The sequence below is a fragment of the Mus musculus genome, chromosome 9 (genome assembly GCF_000001635.26).
Source record: "Mus musculus strain C57BL/6J chromosome 9, GRCm38.p6 C57BL/6J".
Taxonomy (NCBI): Eukaryota; Metazoa; Chordata; class Mammalia; order Rodentia; family Muridae; genus Mus; species Mus musculus.
In genome coordinates, this window is record NC_000075.6 from 112,197,038 (window position 1) to 112,222,900 (window position 25,863).

Here is a 25,863-nt window from a genome sequence, read left to right on the forward strand (position 1 = left end):
ACCTTCTTTTCTCGGTGTAATTTTCCCCTTTTCTCTATATCACACATTACAATATTGACTAACATTCCACATTGATAACAGTATATTCTTTTAAAAAATTTATTTATTTATTTATTTATTTATTTATTTATTTATTTCATGTATATGAGTATACTGTTGCTGTCTTCAGACACCAGAGGAGGGCATCAGATCTCATTACAGATGTTTGTGAGCCACCATGTGGTTGCTGGGAATTGAACCCAGGACCTCTGAAAGAACAGTCAGTGCTCTTAACCACTGAGCCATCTCTCCAGCCCCGATAACAATATATTCTTGATCATTAAAATGTACAAGACACTATATTAGAATCAAAATATTTTCTAGAAATAAGTATTCATAAATTATAGTAAAACATATTAACAGTTATTACTTCTCATTCTATAAGACATTCAGCAAGAAGGTGCCACTTGAAATTCAAGATACACGGATGTACTTGGCATTGACTGGTTTTGTTTATTTAACTTTATTCTATTGGACAGCACCATTGTGTTGGAAATTTGCTCCCAACATGGTTAAACCTCTAGAGACCTATTCAGATGGTCTCTGCAGGAGAGCCATAAGGGAGCTAGCTCAGAATGGCCATGGATATACCAAAGGAAAAAAAAAAGGTTCAGTTCAAGATCCTGAGTTCTCGCAGAAAAAGGTTAGGGGATGCTGTAGTAACTGTTCTGACTGCTCTAGGATTCATCTGGCCAGGAGGGTCCTGTGTATTCAGATGGCGACCGTCATGTCAACATTCTGGTGGGACATAGGCATATATTGTGGCTGTAGATACGTAGAAGAGTGTCTATAAGTTCTTTTTCTACATCATTAAGGATTTTTCTTGTGTTTATCTTGTGCTTTAAGTATAAGTATTTTAATAAAAAAAATGCTCCAACGACAAATGTGACCACTGGACTCTAAGTTCCCTGGACAGGAGGGCCTCTGAGCAGCATTTTCTCCAACTGTTGGTTTACACTCACCAGGACCACAGCTGATACATTTGGCTGATAGGGTAAATAGATATAGCCCTGTACAGAAAATAATTTCAAGAAATCTGCAGAACCCTAGTGGAGAAGAATAAGGATTACCTCCATGTGCCCAAGGTCTGATTAAAAACAAAAAACAAAACAAAGGTAATTTCCTTCTTCTTCGGATGTAGCGCTGTGTGTATTGATTAGGCTTTGTTAGTACCTGGACACTGCAGCCTTCCTTGGACATGATACCCTGGATACCCTGATTAGAAGGTCTTACATGGGGAAAATTTGGTTTGTCATTCTCTACTAGAAGCTGGTTTGCTTCTTGTCACTCAGTATCTGCACTGTAATCACAAGGCTCGAGGCTGAGTGTGATGTCTTCATTCATTCCATTCCCCAAGCCCGATTTTATGTAATTCTGTTGAAGCACATGTTCTTGCCTTAAGAGTTGCTGGCATTCAAACCCGATGCAGTTGTATGGGGAAATATGTGCACTGTTTCCTGCCAGCTCCCACACTCTACCCTGACAAGGTGCAGTGTGGGAAAATGGAAGTTTGCTCTTGGCTATTCTCCACACCGTAAACTAAATAATGCAATGCTAGTGACTTTAGGAAAGGACAGATTCTACAAGCTCTGGAAGCCTTTCAAACCGGCTAGCGTGACCTGTTACTAAAGACACGGGGGAAGCTGGCTCTCATTCTGCTCTGGATGAAGGAACTGGCCAGGGTCAGGACAAGACCCAAAAGCACAAGGTTAGCCTGGCCTTGGGCAGTGAAAGACTAGGCTAGAGCTTTTGTGGCATGCAGCTTCTTTGAAATTAGGACTTAAAAAAAATGTTATTTTCAGTTTCTTAGAAGAAATATCCCTCTAAGAGTAGACACTGCTCCCCCAAATGCCTGATTCTTACTGCCAAATACTATACTGCATGCTTGCCTTCTACCAAGAGCACAGAGCCAAGCATGGGCAGTAAGGATCTCAGTTCAGAACCTTGACACCGACACAAAAGCCAGGCATGGTGGAAAACGTTTATAACTCCAGCACTGGGTCAGGAGCATCGGGCACAGACTTGCAGGTTCTGCAGTCTTGCTGGCTAAGCAGGCTATCCAAATCTATTAGTTCCAGGTCTAGTAAGAGACCCTGTCTCAAAGCTAAAAAAGATGGAGAGGTAATTGTGGAAGATAGTCAATGTCAACCTGTGGTCTCTACACCAACTTGAACTGGTGTGAGCATCCAACAGCACATAGAACAATCAACACTGGTTAATTAAGTTAATGACACCACAAAATTAGAATTTCAAAGTATCCTTTTTTTTAGACTCCTGCCCACAGCCTGCCCGAACTGACTTCTCTGTATGGATTTTGAGTTTTGATCTGAATGAATGAGGGAGCCTCCTGCAAGCATCTCCGATTTGGGGGATGGCTGATTAGCTGCTCTTCAAGTTCGATCACCTTATGAAAAATTCATTCTTTCTTTTATCAGAATTATTTTTATTTCTGTCGTAGGTGAGTGATCTCAACCAGTCATAACAAATCCCAGCCAGGGGCCTCATGGGTCTCAAGTTCAGACCTTTTATCGAAAATCTTGGTGCCAAGGTTATGGCTAAATGTTTAAAGGACTGTTGATGGAAGTGTTAAGATGTGTTCAGGGATTCTGGGATGCTGAGGGTGAATATTTGAGGGCATGCAATCATAGTTGTGCACACTCTAAAGGCTTGGAAGGGACTAATATCTGTTCATACATGTGGCATGAACGGATTCAGTAGTTATAGGGTGTGTGTGTGTGTATATATATGTGTGTGTGTGTGTGTGTGTGTGTGTGTGTGTGCATTTTCAAAGAGTTCAACAGAAGTAAACTGCTGATAAGCCTTGTGAAAACCAAGATCTCATAAAGAAATATGTGTATCTGCCTCATTCTATCATAGCTCTGATGTGCAGCCTTGCTCTTAAACCCAGCAGACACAATACGGAATCCCCGCAGCAAGGCGAGACTTCCCGGCCGCTCTAGTAGGGACTGAGCACCTGGCATCCCACCACATTAGGTCGTGCACACTCCACAGGCTCAGGGGATGGCACCATTTTTAAAGTTTGAAAGTCCTTATAGACAGGCTACAGCAATGGAAAGTTCCAGGGTTGGACTATACAGAGAGACACATCTCCGAGTGATCTGTCAATCTTAAAGGATATACATGGCTCAATTTTGGAACTATGAGCTTATTTGAAAAAAAAAAAAAAAAAACCTTGGCAATTTTAAGCATAGATAAACTTGGAGAAGTCAGTGTCCTCTGTGGTTTTCCAAGGTGGAGCCTTTTTTGTGACTTACTGTATTGTAACCGAAAGGGGCAAAGTCTGAATTTAGGGAAGGGCACGTGACGAGGGAGAAAAATGATAATGAGATGAAGGAGGTGAAGGATCCAAGGAAGGGAGCAGGAAGGGCAGTTGGCAGACCTCACTTGTGGAATTAAGACAGAGAAGTAGAATAAAGAACATTTAGATGGTGAATTTGTGATGGAACTCTGTAGCCAGACACTTCTTTAATCTCTACAGGCAGAGGCCAGTAGATCTCTGTGAGGTCCAGACCACCTACGGGTATTAATTAAAAAAAAATACTGTTAAATTTTGTTAGTCTTTTCTTTGTGTGTGTGTGTGTGTGTGTGTGTTAGTGTACACGTGCATATGTGTGCACATGTAAAGTGTTGGTGTGCATATGTTCCAAGGGTGAATATCAGGTATCAGGTGCCTTCCTCTTGACCTCCATACATTACCTTTTGAAACAGGGTCTCTCACTGAACCCATAGCTCACCAATTCGGCTGACCGTCTAGCCAGGGAGCCCTAGGGATCTGTCAGTCTCAACCACCTCCCAGCATTGTTGTTACAGGAATGGATTACCACATGTGGCTTTCTACAGAGATGCTGGCATCTGGAGTTAGGTACTTGGCCGTATACCATAAGCACTTTACTGACAGAACATATCCCCAGTCCCCAAATGTAATTTTTATGAAGATTAAAAATTATGACAAAAAAGAAAGCTGGTGGGCCTTATCACTACCACCGAGCAGAAAGGACACTGTTCACAATTATAGATAAGAAGCGATGTAGGAATGCCATTTCCGTAGAGCTATTAAAATATGGGATATAGGAGCATGTGTCCAGCACTGTAGATTATGCACTTATTACTAATGAAGAGATCAACGTGGGAGAGAAACAAAGAACATAATAGGATTCTCCATGACGACAAGGGAAGCAATTTGAATCTAAAAGTGCTGAAGAATTTTTAAGCTTCTTTACATAGCCTCATAAGCCATTATTGGAATCCTAATTTTAAATATTTGGATCTGCACACAATTTTCGAGAAATCTGAATCCTGGCTATTTGCAAACATACATGTGGCAGACCTCAGGTATCTGAAATCTTATGTAATCTAAAACTGTCCTTGGAGATGATTATGTCCTGGCCACTGTTGTCATGGGTCACTGAGCTCTGACTTTCCTCACTGTGGAAGTTGGGCATGCCTGCTGATGTGAGTGTCACACCAAGATTCCTCTGAACACCAGTGCCTCAGCAGCACCAGAAGAAAAATGACAAGCCACCAGAGGAGTACACCTTCTATAGGTACTACTAGGGAGTCACCAGATCCCCAAGGCACCAAACACAAGGTTACTTTGCAGAACTAAGGACAAATGGTGTCATTTGTGTATACAGTGCCTGCTGTAACCTCCATCCATAAACCCATTAGTGATGTATTTACTAGACAATTTTTTTAAAGTACCCTTATTCAGCAAAACTCACTGTATAAGCCTGTTTTCTCTTCATGACAAGACAAACAGATGTGTTAGAAAATTTAGGATGCTTCCTTTTGTAAGATATTATGATGCAACATTTCCATATGTGTGTGATGCATGTTTGTGTGTGCGCGCGTGTGTCAGTGTGAGTGTGTGTGTGTGTGTGTATGTGCTCACATTCACACACATGCACATACTACTGAACACACACACACACACATACACACTCTTGTGTATATTGAAAGAGGCTAGAGAACAATGCCTAATGTCCTGGTGCTAGCCTGGCATTTAACAAGGAAAACTAATCTCACCATCTCTGCCTTCCCTCTGCAATAGCTCTGGGATGTCAGGCACACTGGCCTGCAGCCATGCTGGGTTTGATTATCAAACGGGTGCTAAAGGTTTGAACTCTGATCCTCTTGCTTGCCTTGTAGTTGCTTTTACCCTTTGAGTCATCTCACAAGCTTCTCAGACATTTTCTTTTCAGAATCATCACATAACAATCAAGAGTAACTGTATTCTGCTTTTTTTTATCATCATCTTCATCTTAAAACAATTGATGTTTTTCATCTCTCTGGTCGATTTTTAAAGATAATGACACAGTTGCCTTTGTCTTGAAATAACACCAGAGAAGAATTTAAGTGACCTGTTGAAGCTATGTTAATTATCTTTGTCTGTGTAGCCTTTGGACATTTTAATATAGCCCCCCTTTTTAGCCATAAATGTCACACCTAGGATATAAATAAAGGATGCGGCAGGTACAAAATTTATAAGCAAGCAGCATGTTCAGTTTTCCTTGAACAGAGTCTTAGATTCTTAGTTTCCTTTTCTCTCCTAAAAATACATCATCTCTTTGTATTTAAGACACTGTCTCACTCCAAAGGACAAAAACAAAACGACAGTTTCGAATGAAGAAAGGTAAGGACATTGCAGGGAGAGGCATGGCCATTCCCTCCTGAGAGAAATTTCTAGTTTCCTTTTCCTGACTTCAAGCTTCTTTAAGAACGGAGTATTGCAAGTGATATTTAACTTGCCAGAGCTGGCTCAGGTCCTGGTCCAGGTACACCAAAGCCAGAAACCCATCCCATTAAGGCCTGTTTTGCGTGGCTTTTGTTTTTAAGCCAGGGTGTGTTCATGCTTTTAAGAGGTGTGTGCCATAGTTAACTTTCCAAGTGTATCATTTGTGAGATGTGTGTTAATGCTATTCTGAAATGTTATTAGAAATTTGACTGGCAGGTAATATAAGCCCATTTCAGAAGGAGCACACTGCCCTTTAATTGGACACAAGGCATTTCACATGCTTCTCTCTCAGTCCAATCCCCTGCGTCCACAGGGCGCTGAAAGCAGAGAACAGCCAACTTCCAACAGTCACTGCATTTGCTGTTGGTGCAGGAAGAATTTCCAAGTGGCTTATGCTAGCCCGCATGGATTGATGGTTTCGAGACAAAGAGTAGCTCAGGATGATTTGTAATTTGTGTTGCCAGGCTGGTCTCAAACTCACAGCTATGCTGGAATTTCAGAATAAGCCACCACAACCAGCTAGAAATCACTGTTCAAGCAAAGACTACCCTTATTGCTATCCTGAAACACGTAATAGAGTGCCTGACCTTCAGTCATGGCTTGGCAAATTAACAGATGAATTTATCTATGGGATTATTAAGTTTAACTGTAGAATAAAGCCATTGCTATTCTATTTCCAAACCAATAGTTACCCATGATCATTATCACTACCAACACTACATAAGTAAATGCAACTAGTTTTGTTTTGTAAAATTTGATACTTTACATAGGAATAAAGCTAAATACTAAGAAAATCAGGACAGGGCTGAAGGGATGGCTTAGTTGGTTTGCAATGCTTGGTTTGCAAGGCCAGGAGCCCATGTAAATAGTCCAGGTAGGGTGGTGCACACTTGTAACCCCTGTATCTGTGCTTATGTACACCGATGTGCACAAAACACACAGAGCCTACAAAACAAGGAAAAGAAATTCTAGCACAATGCAAAGAAATGCCAATGAAGCTAAAAGTGAAGTGTTAGTGCATAGAATCAAATGTGCCAGAAAAGAAATCTTGTTAATAGGACATGATGTTTTAAATAATTGTTAAAGAAAAAAAACGAATGGAAAACACCTTATATGCAAACTAAGATTTTAATGAAATGCCAAAAGAATGTTCATACTTATTAAGTAATCATTTAAATTAACATAAAATAGATTTTTGTGCTTGGAATAAATATTAAAGTCAGAACAATGCAAGTACACTGGAGACTGAGCCAAGAATGACTGCTAATTGGAGTGGGCTAAGCCAAAGACTTGATGATTTTTTTAAGCTTACTTCCTTCTGTAAGACACAGATGAAAACCAAGTTTCTAGCAGAGCCCATAGTGGCATGTGACACCTGTAACCATTCGAAGCCAATCTTTGGTGGGAGTAGACATCACAGACGGGACTAGAATTCAGCCTCCAGAAGGTCCTTCAAGTTGTATTGATTCCATAGACCTGGGTTGGACTGAGTAAACATCTCTCCCTCGACAGCAGCCCTTCTGACTGGGGCATGGGCCTGTGGACTTGTGGATAGTCACCCAAAAGATTCATCTCTTGTTTCTCCAACAAAAGACAGAGTGCAATCTCAAATGTTTAAGGTGATCCTTTCTCTCCAAACGAGATATCACAGAAATCAACTCTATACCATGATGTCAAAAGCTGTCTTAAGTATGGCTGAGTCGGGGAAATATGTGTACGTCTGACTAAGCTTGTATTTTTGAGTCCATAGAGTTTTATAGACATAAGTAAATACAATTTTTCGCATGGACCATGCCATTTACTTTAGTTTTTTAGTTCTAAAAGCAAGGTTTTAGAGGCAGTGAGATGGCTCAGTAGGTAAGGGAACTTGTAGCTAAGACTGAAGATCTAGAGGAGAGGACTAAAGACTACAAATCCTCTGACCTTCATATGCATCTTGACACACAATGCACAGGTGCTCGTTAGCACACATGTACACATATGTGTATATATTACATACTATTGTATAATATGTATATTCTATATACATTAATATATAGTGTACAATATATAATATAATTAACATATCAATGTATGATATATTATATGCTATATATTAATATAAGTCCTCATAATTTGACCTGACAGGGTTACTCTATCTTTATTGAAGTGGACACAGACCCTAAATGAGACAAAAGACAGAACAGGTTCTCCTGTCCTTCATGCAGTTTATCAGTCACTACAGTAAAGCCCTCGCTCATTCACAATGTATGGAATGCACCCATTGGAATGTCGGAATGCTGGTCCATGTCCCTGTCCCTATCACAGAGACAAAGCCCACCAGGTGCAGGGCAGAGGCATGCCATCTCTAAGGACACACTTGCCGACTAATCGGTTGTATCATACATGAGGAAAATCCCAACCACGTGACCTAGAAGCACTCCAGCAACCTGAGGACAGTGGCACAGAAGGCTTATTTGTATATATGCAAATGAGGCAGAGTGTGATGCAGCCCGAACGCTGGGGGTAAGAGCATGAGACTTTAAAAAGGAAAGGTGTTGAGGACTTGTGGAGGGTTGGGTAATGGGACACACGTGACACGGAGTAGAAAGGAGAGTAGGGAAGAACAGAGAGGTACAAAGGAGGCGGAGTCTGGGAGAGAAGGGGTGGGGAGAAGCATTAACGAAAGCTTGTTTTGTTTTAAAAATGCCATAATGCAACTTAATTATGTGTGCTGTGGTTAAATGATTTAAAATATTAGATATACAAAACGGCCTGGCTCCTTCATATGATTTGCACAAGCCAGCTTCTCTGGATGTTAGTGTTGGCCCAAGGATCTCTCCCCTTTTCCCATCATGCTTTGGCTAGAGCAGTGGTCTGGGACTCTAGTTATCCTTTCACAGGTGTAGCCTATGCCCGTTGTAAAACACAGACATTTACACTACGATTCATAATGGTACCACAGTTACAGTTATGACGTAGCAATGAAAATAATTTTGTGGTTGGGGGTCACTACAGGATGAAGAACTGAAAGTTTCCCAGCCTTAGGAAGGTTGAGAACCAATCACTGATTTTTCTAGGAAAAAAAATACTCTCATTAACACATTCGCCTAAGAGCTTCTTCCATATCAGGTTTCTTCCTATTATTGCTGGGATAGAAGTTCCTTTGAGTCCTATATCAATGACTACATTTCAAACAAAACAAAAGAACAACAAAAACCAAAACAAGTTTGGGGTTACACATGCCCTTGGCAGCAGAAGCTGGGTGATCATGTTATCTTTGCCCCTGAATTACTTTCTGAGTCCCATATCAAATAAAGTACAGAGCAAACTCTGCCTCAAAAACCAATGGTGTTGGCCATAGAGATGAGATCAGCATCTAAAGGTGCTTGTCCTACAAGCCTGGCAACCTGGGTTTGATTTTCCGAACTCACCTAAAGGTAGAAGAAAGCAATGGTCTCCAAAAAGTTCTGCTCCAGTCTCTCCTCACCTGCCTTGGCATGCCCCGGGGCCCAGCTTCTCTCCAGGCTGCTTCTGTGTGTACAGAGATGGACAGACAGAAGCTAAGCTCTGTGTGTGCTGAACTCATGCGTCCTGGGATAGGAGGGAAGGCTCGCCCTTCTCCTTACAAAGTGCTTCTTTAAGATACAACCCTGAGATTCCACCTCACACCAGTGAGAATGGCTAAGATCAAAAATTCAGGTGACAGCAGATGCTGGCGAGGATGTGGAGAAAGAGGAACACTCCTCCATTGTTGGTGGGATTGCAGGCTTGTACAACCACTCTGGAAATCAGTCTGGCGGTTCCTCAGAAAATTGGACATAGTACTACCGGAGGATCCAGCAATACCTCTCCTGGGCATATATCCAGAAGAAGCCCCAACTGGTAAGAAGGACACATGCTCCACTATGTTCATAGCAGCCTTATTTATAATAGCCAGAAACTGGAAAGAACCCAGATGCCCCTCAACAGAGGAATGGATACAGAAAATGTGGTACATCTACACAATGGAGTACTACTCAGCTATTAAAAAGAATGAATTTATGAAATTCCTAGCCAAATGGATGGACCTGGAGAGCATCATCCTGAGTGAGGTAACACAATCACAAAGGAACTCACACAATATGTACTCACTGATAAGTGGATACTAGCCCAAAACCTAGGATACCCACGATATAAGATACAATTTCCTAAACACATGAAACTCAAGAAAAATGAAGACTGAAGTGTGGACACTATGCCCCTCCTTAGAAGTGGGAACAAAACACCCATGGAAGGAGTTACAGAAACAAAGTATGGAGCTGAGATGAAAGGATGGACCATGTAGAGACTGCCATATCCAGGGATCCACCCCATAATCAGCTTCCAAATGCTGACACCATTGCATACACTAGCAAGATTTTACTGAAAGGACCCAGATGTAGCTGTCTCTTGTGAGACTATGCCGGGGCCTAGCAAACACAGAAGTGGATGCTCACAGTCAGCTAATGGATGGATCACAGGGCTCCCAATGGAGGAGCTAGAGAAAGTACCCAAGGAGCTAAAGGGATCTTCAACCCTATAGGTGGAACAACATTATGAACTAACCAGTACCCCTGAGCTCTTGACTCTAGCTGCATATGTATCAAAAGATGGCCTAGTTGGCCATCACTGGAAAGAGAGGCCCATTGGACACGCAGACTTTGTGTGCCCCGGTACAGGGGAACGCCAGGGCCAAAGGGGGGGAGTGGGTGGGTAGGGGAGTGGGGGTGGGTGGGTAAGGGGGACTTTTGGTATAGCATTGGAAATGTAAATGAGCTAAATACCTAATTAAAAAAAAAATAAATAAAAAAAAATTAAAAAAAAAAAAAAAAAAAAGATTGGCCTCTGTTTCTTGCTGTTGTAAACTTCTCAGGAATTTGAATTTTGAGAAGTGTCACTTCAGTTATGCTACACACACACACACACACTCACACACAAACACACACACAAGGACGGGGAGCACAGCAGCTGGGTTAAGTCACTTAAGTCAGAGTATTCACTCCTCTGCTGCCCCTCCCTAAATGCCAGCTCAGGCCACACAGAGGCCTGGAGATGCTTCGCTCAAAGAACAGAGCAGCAGCTGCAGGGAGCTGGCTGCTGTATCAGCTATACTCCTGGCCCCCTGCCTCCTGCAGGCACTCACTGGGGCACATGACCAAGGAAGCAGCTGGCTACCACCTTAAAGAGGAAATGCTGTAGCCTCGCCCCCACCCCATGCCACCTGCTCCAGAGCCAACCAACCAGCAGCAGCCTGCTCCCTTTGCAGAGGCACAGCAGCTGCCAGTTCACTCAGAGGCATGCCTGGGCCTTTCCCGATGAGGACAGAGCTGGGCACGGGAGGTCATCTTCAACACTTCCGGCAATCATCTGTGGATTTGAATTGTGGGGCATCAGAACTGTGTGCTCAAGTGGCAGGGTTTATGTCAGATTCCAAACGTACTTCAGCATTCCCTGCAGGCTTTCTGTAACATACTCCTATTCCAAGCAGAGGTTTTCATTTTGGTTTTATGCTGGGATGAAAATCTGCCAGAAACATGAGGTGGGGGGCAGGGGGTTGTTCAAGTCACTTTTAGACTAACTGACTTCTGAAAGGAGGCCCCTCTACTAGACAGCATCACACACACACACACACACACACACACACACACACACACACACACACACACAAACACACACACACACCAAGGGAAAACATAGTTCAGCTGGTAAAATGTATGACTCCAAATGGTGGGGACCCACATTCATCCCTAGTATTCATATTAAAAAGGTAGGCATGGCAACACATGCTTGTAATATCACTGCTGCATAGGTAAAGACTTGAAGATGCTTCAGACTCCATAACCAGGAAGTCTCCTCTAGTCACGGAGTTCTGGGTAAGTGAGAATCACTGTCCTAAGAAAAAGGCTGACAGTTTCCTAGGAAGGATCTGCAAGGTTGTCTGTGGCCTTCACTCACACAATACACGTATGTGCATATGCTACTGCGTGCACAGACAACACAGATGGACGAAATGAAACAAGCACGTTGGATGTTCTGTGCCTTCGAGTAGCCTAGGACGCAGAGCATGATATTTTGAGGCCACAGGACTCCGAGGGAGCCTTGAGTGTCAGTGTCAGATCCGGGTCCTTGGGTTTCTGTAGAATCCGAACCTTGGAAACAAAAGTGGACAGCTCGCCCTGCCCAAGGCTGCACAGTGGACTCCCCACTTCTCAGAAATATGGCCCCGATACCTTTACTCTTAGTCAGTTAAGGCGACTAAAAAACAGGCCTGATTTCAGCCACTGGCAACTCTCTCCATGCGCTGAAACCACAACCCTCCCTCCTGGTCCACCCAGCAACGCGAGTGGCTATGCTTGGCGCTGTTGATGATAGGTCTAGAATGGAAAAAGGCAAAATACTGACACTCTTCTATGCACATGGAGGCTCAAAACACGGGATCCTGTTTTGTGCAAGTGCTGACACATTTTTCATAATAAAAATGATGATATCTAAAATTTCATCTTTGGGAGTAAATTATAGTTACACACACACACACACACACACACACACACTGGCCTGCTCACTTGCAGGTCAGGTGGGAGACGCTGATCCGGAAGTGAGTGAGTATGCCCAGGGGCAGTGTGAGGTGCTTACAAACCTCTCACAGACAGGTACGCTGGTAACTTGCTGGACTCCAGTCAAGGCTTTTCTCCCCGGTCATGATGTAAAGGAAGCGCTCTTTAGCACTGGGTTGAGATACCCTTGTGCTCAGCCTTCACAGAATAGTACCTGGTGTGGAATTCAGGTTATAGACACACATCTCCCTTGTAGAACAAGTGGTCCTAGAGGTGTGCTCATGTACTGGTGTATGTTCTTGTGTGTGTGTGTGTGTGTGTGTGTGTGTGTGTGTGTGTGTGAGAGAGAGGGGGGGGGAGGGAGAGACTGCAAACATGTACGTGGGTGCTTGTTTGTACACGTGCAGGTGTGTATGCATATGTGGAGGTCAGAGGTCAACCTTGAGTTCACCCTTCAGGTTCTGTTCAATTTGTGTTTTAAGACAAGTTCTCTGATTGGCCTGGAGCTTGCTAATCAAGCCATGCCGGCTGGCCAGTGATCTGTCTCTCGCCATCTGCCCAGGGCTGCATAGCACCATGCCACCTGCCCTCTTGGTTCTGGGGGATCAGAATGGAATGCCCAGCCTCAGGCTTGAAGGGCAGACACTTTCCTGAACCCCCTGCAGAGCCCTGACTCGTGCCAGCTGAAAGAGCCTCTCAAATGCTGAGTCAGCTCACCTCCTGCCATCTTTTCCCTTCCTTGCCAGCTTGATGGATTTAGAATTGATTAGGATGCACAGCACTGAGTGTGTCTGTGAGGGTGCTTCCAGAAAGCTTGACCTGAGTTGGGAAGACCCATCCTGAATGTTAGTGGTTCTACCTCAGGGGATGGAGTCTTGCCCTGAATAAAACGCAGACTAGGATGCTGAGCACCCCTCTGTCTCTGTATCCTAAGGATGCAGTGACATCAGCTGCCTCCTGCTCCCTCTACTGTGCTTCCCCTGCCCGGATGGACCACGCCCTCAAACAGTGAACTGCTCTGAATCCTTAAGTCACTTTCCTCAGACATTTTGTCATAGCAATGAGAAAAATAGCGAGTCTAGTAAGGACTAAGCAAAGACCAGGAATCCACAGTCCAGAGGCCCTTGTAGCTCTGTATCATCCTGTGGGCCTGGAAGAGGCCATTTTTTTTGTATTAACTATCCACAGCTTATCCTTTGTCTCTTCCCAGGCTGCTCTCACCTCAGCTCCTCAATGGTGTTTGTCCCCAGAATGTTTCCTACTAAATAACTGCACACTAAACCCTGACTCCGAACTTGCTCCAGAGAACCTACCTATGCTCGCGCAACATAGCCCTCCTGAGACTGGTCAGTAATTGTAAAGCCCGGGAATTGTTTGGTATCTGTAAGGAACCAACGGGACCAACAGATGCTCCTGGTTGACTCTCATGACTTCTGCTTATTGATTCCCATGAAACCATATATTTAGTTTTAAACAAGCTAACAAGGGAACACTTAAAAAAAAAAAGTTGATTTCCTCTAATGGTGTGAATCCTTACCTCTATGTGGGAAGTCATTCTGATTTTTGTTTTGTCTTCATGTTAACTTTCAGAGGGGATTTAATTTACTAATTACAAATTGAAATCCCACTCCTTTTTGGTATCTCAAAAATCACACCTCCAGTTCCGAATCACAAGTACCTATTATTCCATATGGTACATAATGGGAAGGCATAAGGATGACATATAAGTTAGTGCCTATGGAGCTCTGTGTGTTAGTTAATTTTATCACTGTGACCAGAAGATTCAATGCAAGCAGCCCAACACAATAGGAAGAAAGGAATATTTCAGCTCACAGTGCTGGTGAGCCCAGTTCTTCACAGCAGAGAGAATGTGGCAACCTTACTCAGTTTTCAACGTGGCTGCCCAGGAAGCAGAGAGAGGTGAATGCCAGAAGTCAGCTAGTTCTCTAATGTGTTACTGTTTTTATTGATTCTGAGCCTCACAGTTCATGGGATGGTATCACCTACATTCAGGACAGCCTTTGTTCTTCTGCTAAGCCTTTCTAATAAATGTTCTCACTGGTACACCCAAAAATGGCATCTCCATCTCCCAGGTGATAGATGATGATTCTTCTTCTTCCTCTTCTTCTTCCCCTTCCCCTTCTCCTTGTTCTTGTTGTTGTTGTTCTCCTCCTCCTCCTCCTCCTCCTCCTCCTCCTCGTCTTCCTCGTCCTCCTCTCGTCCTCCTCCTCGTCTTCCTCGTCCTCCTCTCGTCCTCCTCCTCCTCTTCCTCCTCCTCCTCCTCCTCCTCCTCCTCCTCCTCCTCCTTCTCCTTCTCCTTCTTCTTCTTTTTATTTTGCTTTTTCGAGTCAGGGTTAATCTGTGTAGCCCTGGCTGTCCTAGAACTCACTCTGTAGACCAGCCTGGCCTCAAACTCGGAAATCTGCCTGCCTCTGCCTCCCAAGTGCTGGGATTAAAGGCAAATTAGCATTTAAGATGAAACATCAATACTCTAAGTCAGTGGGTCTCAACCTTCCTAAGGCTGTGACCCTTTGATACAGTTCCTGCCTGTTGGAGTGACTCCCAACCATAAAATTATTTTCAGTTTGCTACTGTTATGCATTATGATGCAAATATTTTGGAGATAGATGTTTGCCAAAGGGGTCGAGACCTACACATAGAGAACTGCTGCTCTAAATGCTCATTGGCTTACAGAATCATCTCATTTATTCTCTTTCAACCTTTAGCTTTCTATTCTACTCTGGTCTAGCCAAACACCTTTCCCAACTGATGATACATTCAAAAGTACTAAACCTGTGATGCCCTTTTTCCTGAGAGATGTGTTATCATCAGCAGGAAGAAGCCGGGTATCAAAATCAAAAAGTTGAATACTGTTGAATTTAAAAATTTGTAATGGATCATTAGAGATTAATGTTCCATTAATCTTAGATTTACAAGTTCCACCATTCCATAAAAAATATGCACAAAACCATCCCAGAATTCCCCAAGAGAATGGTCTAGGTAGCTCGAATAGCATCCACTATGTCATGACCCTGGGTGCTGAAGTGCTGAGTGCTGAACTCCATGGCATTGTTGCCAAGGACCTGATTCTCTTTCTCTGCTTCTCTTTGTGTTTCCACATTTACTACTCCCCTTCTCTTTTTGGCTATCCCTAGGAACAATGAAATTTTAGCACCAAAGGTCCTCTTGCTCATCAGTACAGTTCAGTGAAGATCATCCTGAACACGGCAAAGAACTTACAGAAAAGTGTCAAGCTGGAGGCAGTATTTGCTGTTTTACAAGGCTGGGAAGGTTTGTATCTGTATTTCAGCTGAATTGAGGAGAGCCTGGCTTTCACTGTCTAGGCGGTGCATGTATACATCGGCACATATGCAAATAGACCCCAATAAAGTGTGGAGCAATGAAAAGGGATTGTGAAATCAGCTCCTAGTGAGTGTTCTACAGTTGTAAGAGGCACACTTGCTTTGAGAAATGTGCACTGGGGAGCAGGGGAGTTGGCTTAGTGGCTAATCACTGGGTTTAATTCTTAACACCCACAAGGCAGCTCATGACACTATAACCCCAGTTCTGAGAATCTAATGTCCTCTATTGGCCTCTCCATGTGTCAGGCACACACATAGCGAATCCATACATGTATGCAAAATACTTACACACGTAAAATAAAACCGTGCCTTTTTTTAATTGCAATCAGCTTCAAATAATTGCACAAGTTTGCTAAGTAATTTGTTTTTCAATTTCTATTTGTTTTTCAATTTAGAAATAATTCTAAATAAATCCTTATCACATAGTTCCTAGCATTCAAGAAAAACAGACTAACCCATGATTCAAATAAATAAAGAAACAAATAAATAACAAATACAATATCCCTCTTACATCCAATATTATGAATAGTAACTGTTATTCAGCATCCTTAGTCAGGGGTTAGACATTCTCTTTTGGAATCCCACCAGGAATTAGAATCTGAGAACGCTGTAACTTGTTATCACCCACTGTGGCTGCCACCCTTCTGCCTCTGACACCAGAGTCCAAGCATGGATCTCCTGCCCTAGGTCTTGACATGGAGATGGTGCAGCCATCCTGAGGTGAGAGTACAGGCTGCATTCAATATCTGAGGTGGCTTAAAAGAGAAAAAGGTCAAATCTAGGGCACAAACTTAAGGTCTGTGGGAGAGAAGTAGTCAGAGCTCAGGTGGCTGGCTTCCTGAAAGGCTACGCCACCAGCAAGGTAAAGCCAAGAGCAGGAAGTCCTCTGGTGACCTGCCACCTGTTACCCATGTCACCATGCTCCTTTGACAGAGGTGTGAATCGACTAGTCTCCCGTGACCCCTGGAGAAAATGAGAACCACTATTTCAGTCCAAAGGTTTCACAGAATCTTTGGGATTCACTTAAGAGTGATGTCTCATGGGCTCCTTTGAAAATATCTCTGAAAAGGCTGTGTTTAGGAAGGAAGTTCCCGAGTCTGAGTCCAGGAGAATGACGCTGAGGAGGTCTGTCCTAGCAGGACACTGCTCTGTCCCTGGCAATGAGTCTCATGCTTGCCTGTGCCAGTAGATGGAGCAAGACACACCTGTCATAAAACAATCTTGTTTTATTACCTTAAGTGAGTGAGTCTTACGCAGGCATCTCTGTGACCCTAAGAGTGTCCTGCCTGAGCTGCTCCTGGAGGGTACAAGGCTATGGGGGAAGGCACTGAGCCCCTGCACCAGGTAGAACTGTATCCTATCCAACTCCAGTCTCCCGTTTCTCGAATCTCTTAACAAATCTTTCTCACTGTGACAGACGACCTGCTCTGAACCCGTGCTAACCCACAGAGTGAGTCAGGAGACATCCTCTGTCATATGCTGGGTTCAGGCTAATGCTCCTACCAGGCTACACAGCTCCACTTCACCTCAGGGAAAGGCAGGGTCCCTAGGTCAGGCAGGTCACAGGCTTCCCAATGTCAGTAGACATGCTTTCTGACCTCTGAGTGCCAGAGTGAAAAGAGTGTGACTCTCACAGGAAATTAATGTTTCTAAACATTAAGGGTTTGTATTTGTTTACATATTGGCTATTTGTATTTAACTATTTACTGTCATAGTCCAAGATGGATTTTAAAGAAAAATTGAACCGAGCTTGTGTGCTGTGACTGGCGAATGGAGAACCTGAAACCGGAAATATCTGTTAGGTATATGTGGACTAACTCATACAAGAAATCCTTTGCAGGCATGAGTGGGCATCTGTCAGCTACTGGCTTATACCCAAGTTTCCCCCAAGTAAGTTATAAGTCTCATCAATAAATACTTGTTGTGACTATGAATGACTTTCACCTTCAGAGACAGGTAGGTGTGTACTCACTGAGAAAACAATCAATCCCACCTGCAGCCTAGATGAGCCCTGTTGTGCAAACTCTGAGAAAAGAGGGGACCATGGAGTAAGTCCCTGTGTAGGTCACTGTGTTTCAGTGGCCTGTTAACAAGTCATGAAGATTGACTGCTACCTAATTACTTTTTAATTTACCCCCATCTTTTCTTTATCCATCACTTTTTTTTAAAAGAGAGTTTTACATACCCCACATAGCCTTAAATCTGAGGCTGATCTTGAATATCTGATCCTCCCTCCTACCTCTGCCTCCCAAGTCCTGGTATTGGCACACCATGGTTACAGAGTTCGGGGGATAGATCCCAGAGCTTCCTACATGTCCTGTACAGACCGAGCTGCATCCCCAGTGGGATATTTTTTAAATGAAATAAATAGAAACCTCAGATGGCTATAGAGTGAGCCTGACTACAGAGTGTGTTAGAGTATGTTATTTGTGCTAAGACTACAGTCATAAGGTTTTGATTTGTGTGTGTGTGTGTGTGTGTGCATGCTGGAATTCCAAATGAAATAAGATATTCCTTAAAACGGATGTATCCAGTAAAAGTTTACGCTGCAGATCTCAGGCATTTCCCTTTCTGTTTGAGTTGAAGAAGTGATGGAAGATATATAGGCACATTGTGTGCTGATTCCCAGAGTCATCAAGAGAAAATGAGAACTATGCCGGGGATCCCGCCATGAAATCCAAACACTATTGTAAGATTCAAAGGCCTTATCATTAAAATATGAGGACTGATGCGGCTGATGAGGACAGAGCATCTTAGTTAAAACAAACAGATGATTATCTTGGGCAACATCGTAAACAAGACCCTAATTCAGGGAGCTGCTAATTGCTCTTCCCAGCTGCAGGGGATTGGCTGGGTATTTTCTCAGCACGTACACTGTGACGAACATCTGCAGAGTCCTGAAAGTCAGCACAGAGCATACCAGCCACACAACTAGAGCCAAAATGACCTTGTCTTAGAGGCAGCCACCTTAAAGCATGCCCTCCATCATAGATAGATGTGTGATTACCTCTATGGAAATCCTGGAATTAAACTCAAATAGGTCACTTCTATTCTTCACCAGACTCACTGATGTAAGGAAAAGAAACTTGCGTCCATTTTTCCTACTTGGGAAGAAATGATACTGTAGATCTGTGGCAAAGCGAACCACAAAGCTGGTGTTTAGAGAGTGGTAACCACAACCCCCCATAGCTATTCTATTTGATTCACCTCCAACACAGAAGCATTTACACGTCTCATAAAAATAACAGCTATTGTGGCTTCATTTATATTTCATGGGCCAAGTGCCCAAAGGATCATTTTATATATAATGTTTTCGTGCTTGGTACAACTTACTTATACATAATAAAGAAGGGAAATGGAAAAGGAGGAAGAAAAGAATAAAGTAAAAATAACAACAACAAAAAGAGAGGGGGGTGCTGAACAGATGACTCAGTGGACAAAGGTGCTTGCTGCCAAGCCTGATGACCCAAGTTCTATCCTCAGGAACCCCACGGGGGAAGGATAGACCTGAGTCCTGAAAGTGTCTTTTGACTTCCACAAGTACATCATAGCACAAATAAATTAATTGGTAAATGAACTAATGAATGATGAACGAATGAATGCAATTTTTGACAAAGAAAGGGGTAGGAAGAAAAGAATTATGTATGGGGAGCATGGGGAATGGAGTGGGAAATAGGGAGGAGGAAGTTAAGGGGAAGATGGAGGTAGAGAAGGGAGAGAAAAGGAAAGAATTGTTGGGATTAAAACGAATGAGTCCTTGTCCAAGGTCAAATGAAACTGGCATCATCCAAGCAGGTCTGGAAGCCCATGCTCCGTCTATTGCTTTCTACCAGCTTCCAAGTATGCACTTGGGTTGTGTTCACTCAAAATAAATGCAATAGCCACACACAATAGCCATTGTTACTTACTGCAGAAAGATACCAAGCCACATCGAAATGCATCTTGTCTTATTAACCAGCGTCATTTCTGCAACCTATATCCAGAAACACACAATTGCTTTCCATTCTTGGCACAGTCTCTCCTACACCCCTTAAAACATGTCTGTGTCCCCTGTAGCTGGGCTAACAATAAGAAACCTTTCAGTCACAAATACCTGTTACTACCAAATGCCAGTGTAGCCTCTAACCCCAAATACAACTGTGTTTAGGGAATGCTTTTCTAAGGTTGACTGGTGTCTTACCTTGAACATTGAGCTTGGAGACTTCTTTAAAGAGTTAGACTCTAAGGTGGAGCTGACCTCAGTCCGTAGCCATTTCTGAGGACTGAGTTTACCAAAGCTATCTCTGAGGAGCAGACTTCTGTAGGGGCCTCACTGGAGTATAAGAAAAACCACTGGTTTGCTTTGAGCCTAAAGAAAAGTCTCTAATTCTAACATCTGGATAGCAGCCTCATTTTCACTCAGCTGCTCCACCAGACATGTTAGAGAAAGAGAAAAGGGCTGGGCCTTCTTGTCCTATGCCTTTAGGTCCTGTCTGATTACCGGATGTGAATGGGAGAAGCAGCCTCACCAGGTCACCAGCGGGTCCCTTGCCCAGCCTCTTCTAGAACGCACTCTTTACTCCGTCATGAAGCATCTGCTGTGGATGGCAGAGGGGGCCCTGCTGGTTATACAAGAGGAGAGCATCCCAGGACATCCACCCAGGAGCCCCTCCCTCCCCTTCCTGTGTTACCAGGTGTTTCCTTCTGCCACAGCTGTAGCTCTGACCACATAGGTGGGTACACAGGCAGACAGACCCACCTGGCCCAACAGCTTCCACTGTGACAGGTTCAAATAAGACCATCTAAAAACTCTCCCTGGCACCTCAACAGATCAGCTCTGGACAGTGGCTTGCAGGTGCCCCCAGATCTCATGGACCTCCTGTGAACTAGGAGGGAGCATTAAGGAGGATAGAGGCTTGCATCACAGAAGAAAATGCAGAGAGAGCCAAACCTCAACGTGAGAAAGTTTAGTGTTGTGTTTTAGTCTCAAATTTTGAGCTAGGCATCCAGGACTGGAAGCCTAACCCCACCTCTGACTCAGCAGGCAACCTCTGTGCCTCAGTTTCCACATCTGAAAACAGGAGCCATGGGTCCCCATCTCACCTGGTTATCTCTGTGCATGTCTTAGCCACTGCCTGCCCTTCACAGAGAAAGAAAAAAGCACTCATCCTCCCAGGAGTTGTGTGTCCACATTACATAATTACAGCTTTGGTTACAATGGACTTCAAACCTTTGGGGAAGCCCTGACCCTCAAGGAACTTCGAGGGGCCCCAGTGGCTTCAAACACTGCAGTAATTTCAGAAGGGAACTAGCTTCTTTGGAAGGTGTCTTTTAAAGGCCTCTGGGACTGTAGGCACGAGCTGCCATGCTCAGCCAGAAGCTGGTCTGTTTCTGAGGATTTTATATCACTTCTTTAATTTTTTTCAGCCCATGAAATTATGGTCATCCAGTGGTTATACAAACTGCATTCTGTGAAGAAAGCCTAGGTTTTTCAATAACTGGTTCTCAACTTGTGATTCCTGGACCACTAACTCTGGCATCATTTGGGATCTTGTTAGAAATTCAGATCTGAGTCTCACCCAAACTACTGAGATAGAACACTCTGTATTTTATGAAACCCTTCCTGTTTGGCCAGAGCCTGTGCAGGTTTGAGAACAAATGCTTATGGCGAGAACTCTCCTGAGTGTGACGGAAGATAAAGTGCTACAGTCTGAGGCTTCCCCTGGAGATAGCATGAAGAAGCACATGTGGTTCCATTGTACTAGGACTCACTTAAGGAAGCGCATAGCTCACAGATGCTCACATATGACCTCTGGGTCACCAGTGAGCATAAAAGACAGGGAAGGGCATTCTTATTGGTCCCTTGGGTGGAGATATGAAATAAAAAATGCATGTATATATATCCTTAAGCTGCATTTTGAAACTCTTTACCCTCTATTTGTTTTTCTACTTCACTGGGGGCAAGGGTTTGGAACCAGAGAACCATGCAAATTCTTTCCCCTTCCTGATTCTGCTCTGTAACCATATGCTTAAGGGAATAGAAAATCAGTGAGCCTGGCTAACTCTGTCACAGGCCCTACAATAGCAGAGATTAATATGTTTATAATAGAATGAGGGCCCAAATTTATACAGGTATATAAATAAATTCTACTTATTAGTTTATATGCAGTTTATATATTTAAATATGCATGTGTATATATCAACATAGAAATACATATATTTAGCAGTGTAGGCATATTTGTTGATTTTTCTCTTCTCTCTTCAGAAAGAGTTTCTTTAAAATTAAAGTGACCTCCTGGTATTGGGTTGGTACTTACATGAGTAGAGTTACCCAATACCCATGATGAAGGAGGCAAATGCAAATGCCAAAAACCCAACCAAACAAACGAAAAACCATGAAGCAATGTGCTTTCTCTAGATCTTCTAAAATATATTGAGAGAAAATAAATCTCTTTACCCTTAATGAATATTTCTACAGTTCTGTATTTCTTCGGCTTATCTAAGTGAGAAAAATAAGGAAGATTACTTGTTGTTCCTTTGCTTCAGGTCAAGAAATAAGATTTAACATCTCATTAGCAAAAATTAATCACTGCCTCTAAATTTCCCTATTAGAATATTTTAATAAAGCCCACTGCCTTTCATGGATGCTTGATAAACGGGTTTATTGGACCTATCTTATACTTAACTTCTATTTCAGGGTCACACTGCACCTTCTGTTTGGCCTCACCACTTCCTTTGTCTGAGAAACTGACTCCTGAGGGTTGGAGGAGGAGAGAGAGAAGCACCACATCGATCCTGAACATCTGCGGAGCAACCGCCACCCTGTGCCAAATCTGCAGAGTAACTGTCACCCCGTACCAAAGACAGGCAGAAGGCCGATGCCCAGCACACACACACACATATGCATCCCAGGTGCTAGGGGACCGGTTGGTGACAGGGGACCAGGCTGGCTAATTCTCATCTACTTGTTCTGGAGGATAATGCCAGGAGAAAGTGGTAATCTGAAGTGGGCAACTTCACGCCCACTGTCAAGAAAATGCATCCATCCATGCTGGCAGTGGGTTAAAATCAATTACCTCCACCTGTTAATGCCAGTTCTGCAGGGGACGGAAGGCAGGTCAGATGGGAACGGTCCAGCACTTTTCTCCAACTGGAGAGAGGGATTGCTTAGAATGTACACCCGAAGACTTTTGCTTCCACCTCAAAGAACCAAAAATTGGTACAGCGGGGGCTTGAGAGTCCGAAGCTTGAGAACCTTCTAGGGACAAAAACCGAAAAGGTCGTTTTTCTTTCAATTTTACTCAGTACTTAATACACATCTACAAAATCATTTTTTTTCAGTATTTGCTCATTTTTCCCTGAAGAGTTAATATTTTTCTATAAATCCTCCTTGTGTGGGCAATTGTTTGTTCTTAAGCACAAACTGTTGGGTCCCTAAACCAGCAGCCTGGGTCCAGTTAATCTGTATGGTTAAGTTGAAATGTGTAGTGCTGGAGCCTGTTTCTTTGGCCTTTATTATTATTATTATTATTATTATTATTATTATTATTATTATTATTTTGCAATTATATAATATGTATTGCTAGCCCTCTTCAAAAGCAAGACTCTGGCCACTCCCTAAGTTCATTTCAGTGTCCTTTTTAGGTTATCTACAGACAGATAAGCTTATAGCATTCTCAAACTATAATGTTATAATATTTAAAACAACAAACCAACACGCTATCGCTCTCCGAGTCCTCCCGTCTTTCAGGGTTTTTCTTTTTTCCTTCTCCTTTGTGTGATGATGGGATGGAATCAAAAGTGGCCTTGAACAAGCTCTGCAAGTGCAGCTACAAAGTGGCTTCTTTTCACAGTCAGTCAGTGAAAGGGAAAAACATGAAAATAAAACAAGGGTGGAGGTTGTGTTTCTAATTACATGGGGAGTTTTTATATGCGAGACTCATTAAGGACACCCCAAGCTTCCCATGGCCAACTTGGGCAGGTGAGAAAGAGGAGCTGAGACTACCTGTCCATGACCTCAGGGGAACCATGGCAGTAGCACAGATAAAACTGGGAGCAGTGGTCCAAGACAGTACACAGGCCCGTGGCAACAGCCACGCCCACTGGAAAAGACCACCCATCTATACCTGCTTCCTATGCCTTCTTTCCCCACCAGGATTCCATTACATAATCTTCCTTGACTCTGGGATTGTCAATGTCTCCTTTCTAGACTATATCACTTAAGTGTTTGTGGGTTTTATTTTTTTAAATAACAATTACATAATACAGTATAGTTTCTATCACAAAGACAAATCATTGAATGAACGAAACAGTCTTTTGTCTTATTTCTCTAGAGGGGGGAATATATCACACCAGAGACACTAGCATTGTGTGATCCCAACCAGAAGGCAGGGCAGCTTGGACACCACACACAGACACACACAGACACACACAGACACACACAGACACACACAGACACACAGACACACACACACACACACACACACAGAGAGAGAGAGAGAGAGAGAGAGAGAGAGAGAGAAAGGGAGAGAGAGAGAGAGAGAGAGAGAGAGAGAGAGAGAGAGAGGGAGGGAGGGAGGGAGGGAGAGAGAGAGAGAGAGAGAGAGAGAGAGAGAGAGAGAGAGAGAGAGAATTTTACTTATTACTCATCTTTGTCCCTGTGGCCTTAGCAAGCATTTAAACAGCCTACAGAGGTTTTGGTTCTCCGCATTGGTTATGTACTGGAGGAACAAGGTAATTCAGAGCATAAAAGGTAAGCCGTTCCCATGGAGCAGAACAAGCAGTACTAATGAACTAGTCGATGCAGAAGTGAGGGTGGTTGCCACTACAAATGACCACAGGTAGCTCCCCTAATCACTTCAGAAAAAGAAAATGCGTTCTTTTTCTTTTTCTGTCTTCCCCAGTATTCTTCCCCAACTTCATGGGCTTTCTGTTGATTCCATATTCTAGATGTAAGTTCATGTCTACACATTAAAAATACATCACCAGACACAGATCTGCAAGTCCAGGGATGGCTCTCCAAACTGCGCATACCATGGCAAAACCAGCAAAGCAGCTGGTCCTTGCTGAGACCCAAAGCTCTAATCAACCACCAGTGAAACAAGCCATGGCTTCGGATCGTAAAACATCAGACCTTCTACTTGCACAGCGAGGCTAACACAATGAGGTGATGTTTTCTCGTGATTTTAGGAAAATATATATTACTTTAGAGCTCCCTTGTCTGGCTATATCCAAGAGATGAATTTGATTTTGCAAATGACATGTGCCAGATAGATTCATGGGTTTTCTCTGCCATGGCACAAGTCACTAATCTACGGACTGTGTTTCATTTGAGATAATTTCTGGTTCTTTAGATAGAAATCCAAGTCACCCCTGAGAGGGTACTAGAGTGTTGTCATAGGATGAACCTGTAAGGAAGCCTGGGCAACTTCCTTTGTAAATTAGCAAAAAGACATGGTCTCACCTCGGATGAGTCAGGTTAGCAGGTAATGAAATGCTGTGTGGAATTCTGTGTGGGTCAGGAATTCTGAATCATTCTCACCCAGATCTCTCTCTCTCTGTCTCTCTCTCTCTCTCTGTCTCTCTCTCTCTCTCGGCTTCTCTGCTACCCTGTGCAGTGTGACTGTGCTAGGTATGGTGAAAGCACCCAGGCAAAGCATGAAGATATGAGGAAGACAAGGGAGAAAAATTAAACCCATCGCTGGGAAGAACAGTTGGCAGTTAGTTCTTACTGCAGTCCATCTTTAGAAATGAAGGGAGCCAATGCAGAACACTTAAGGAATGAACCTGGGCCTGGCAGAGTGGAGTCTGACTCTGGTTCTTGGGACATCACCCCCGCCCAGTTTCTTTGCTGAATAGTCTTGATTAGAGCATCGGTCTACACGCTCCCTCTATTTCCCAGCCGCGTGCTTGCTCTCAAGCCTGAAGGGAAAATCTATAATAAAAATTCATGAATAATACAGTATTAAAACAGACCCACGGTTGTTACCACAAGTGTGTCGTTGAATCATGGAAATTATAAACTAAAAGAGACCGTAGAAATCATGGATTGCTTTATAGGTACCCCCTTAAATAGTTTTCTCCTCCCCCCACCAAGTGTAATATTGTGGGATAAGGTACTTGGCCATGAACTTTGCTGGGGCAATGAACCCAGATTCCTGTTCCAGTGAGGACA

General features: G+C 43.3%; 1 protein-coding gene across 53 annotated transcripts in view; it reads right to left on the bottom strand.

The window, feature by feature from the left end:
• Arpp21 (cyclic AMP-regulated phosphoprotein, 21) overlaps nt 1–25,863 on the bottom strand; it is a 171,198-nt gene that overhangs the window by 131,947 nt on the left and 13,388 nt on the right. For 2 of the 53 annotated variants that reach the window (NM_001362013.1, NM_001362003.1), the window contains exon 2: nt 22,766–22,947. The exons of 46 other annotated variants lie outside the window; for them this stretch is intronic. The gene's annotated coding sequence lies outside the window, so the exon portion shown is untranslated. Of the gene's footprint in view, nt 1–9,207; nt 9,308–19,890; nt 20,315–22,765; nt 22,948–25,863 lie in introns of those variants that run through there. 5 more of the 53 variants (NM_001177623.1, NM_001362005.1, XM_006512333.3 and 2 more) reach the window with 4 other exon arrangements.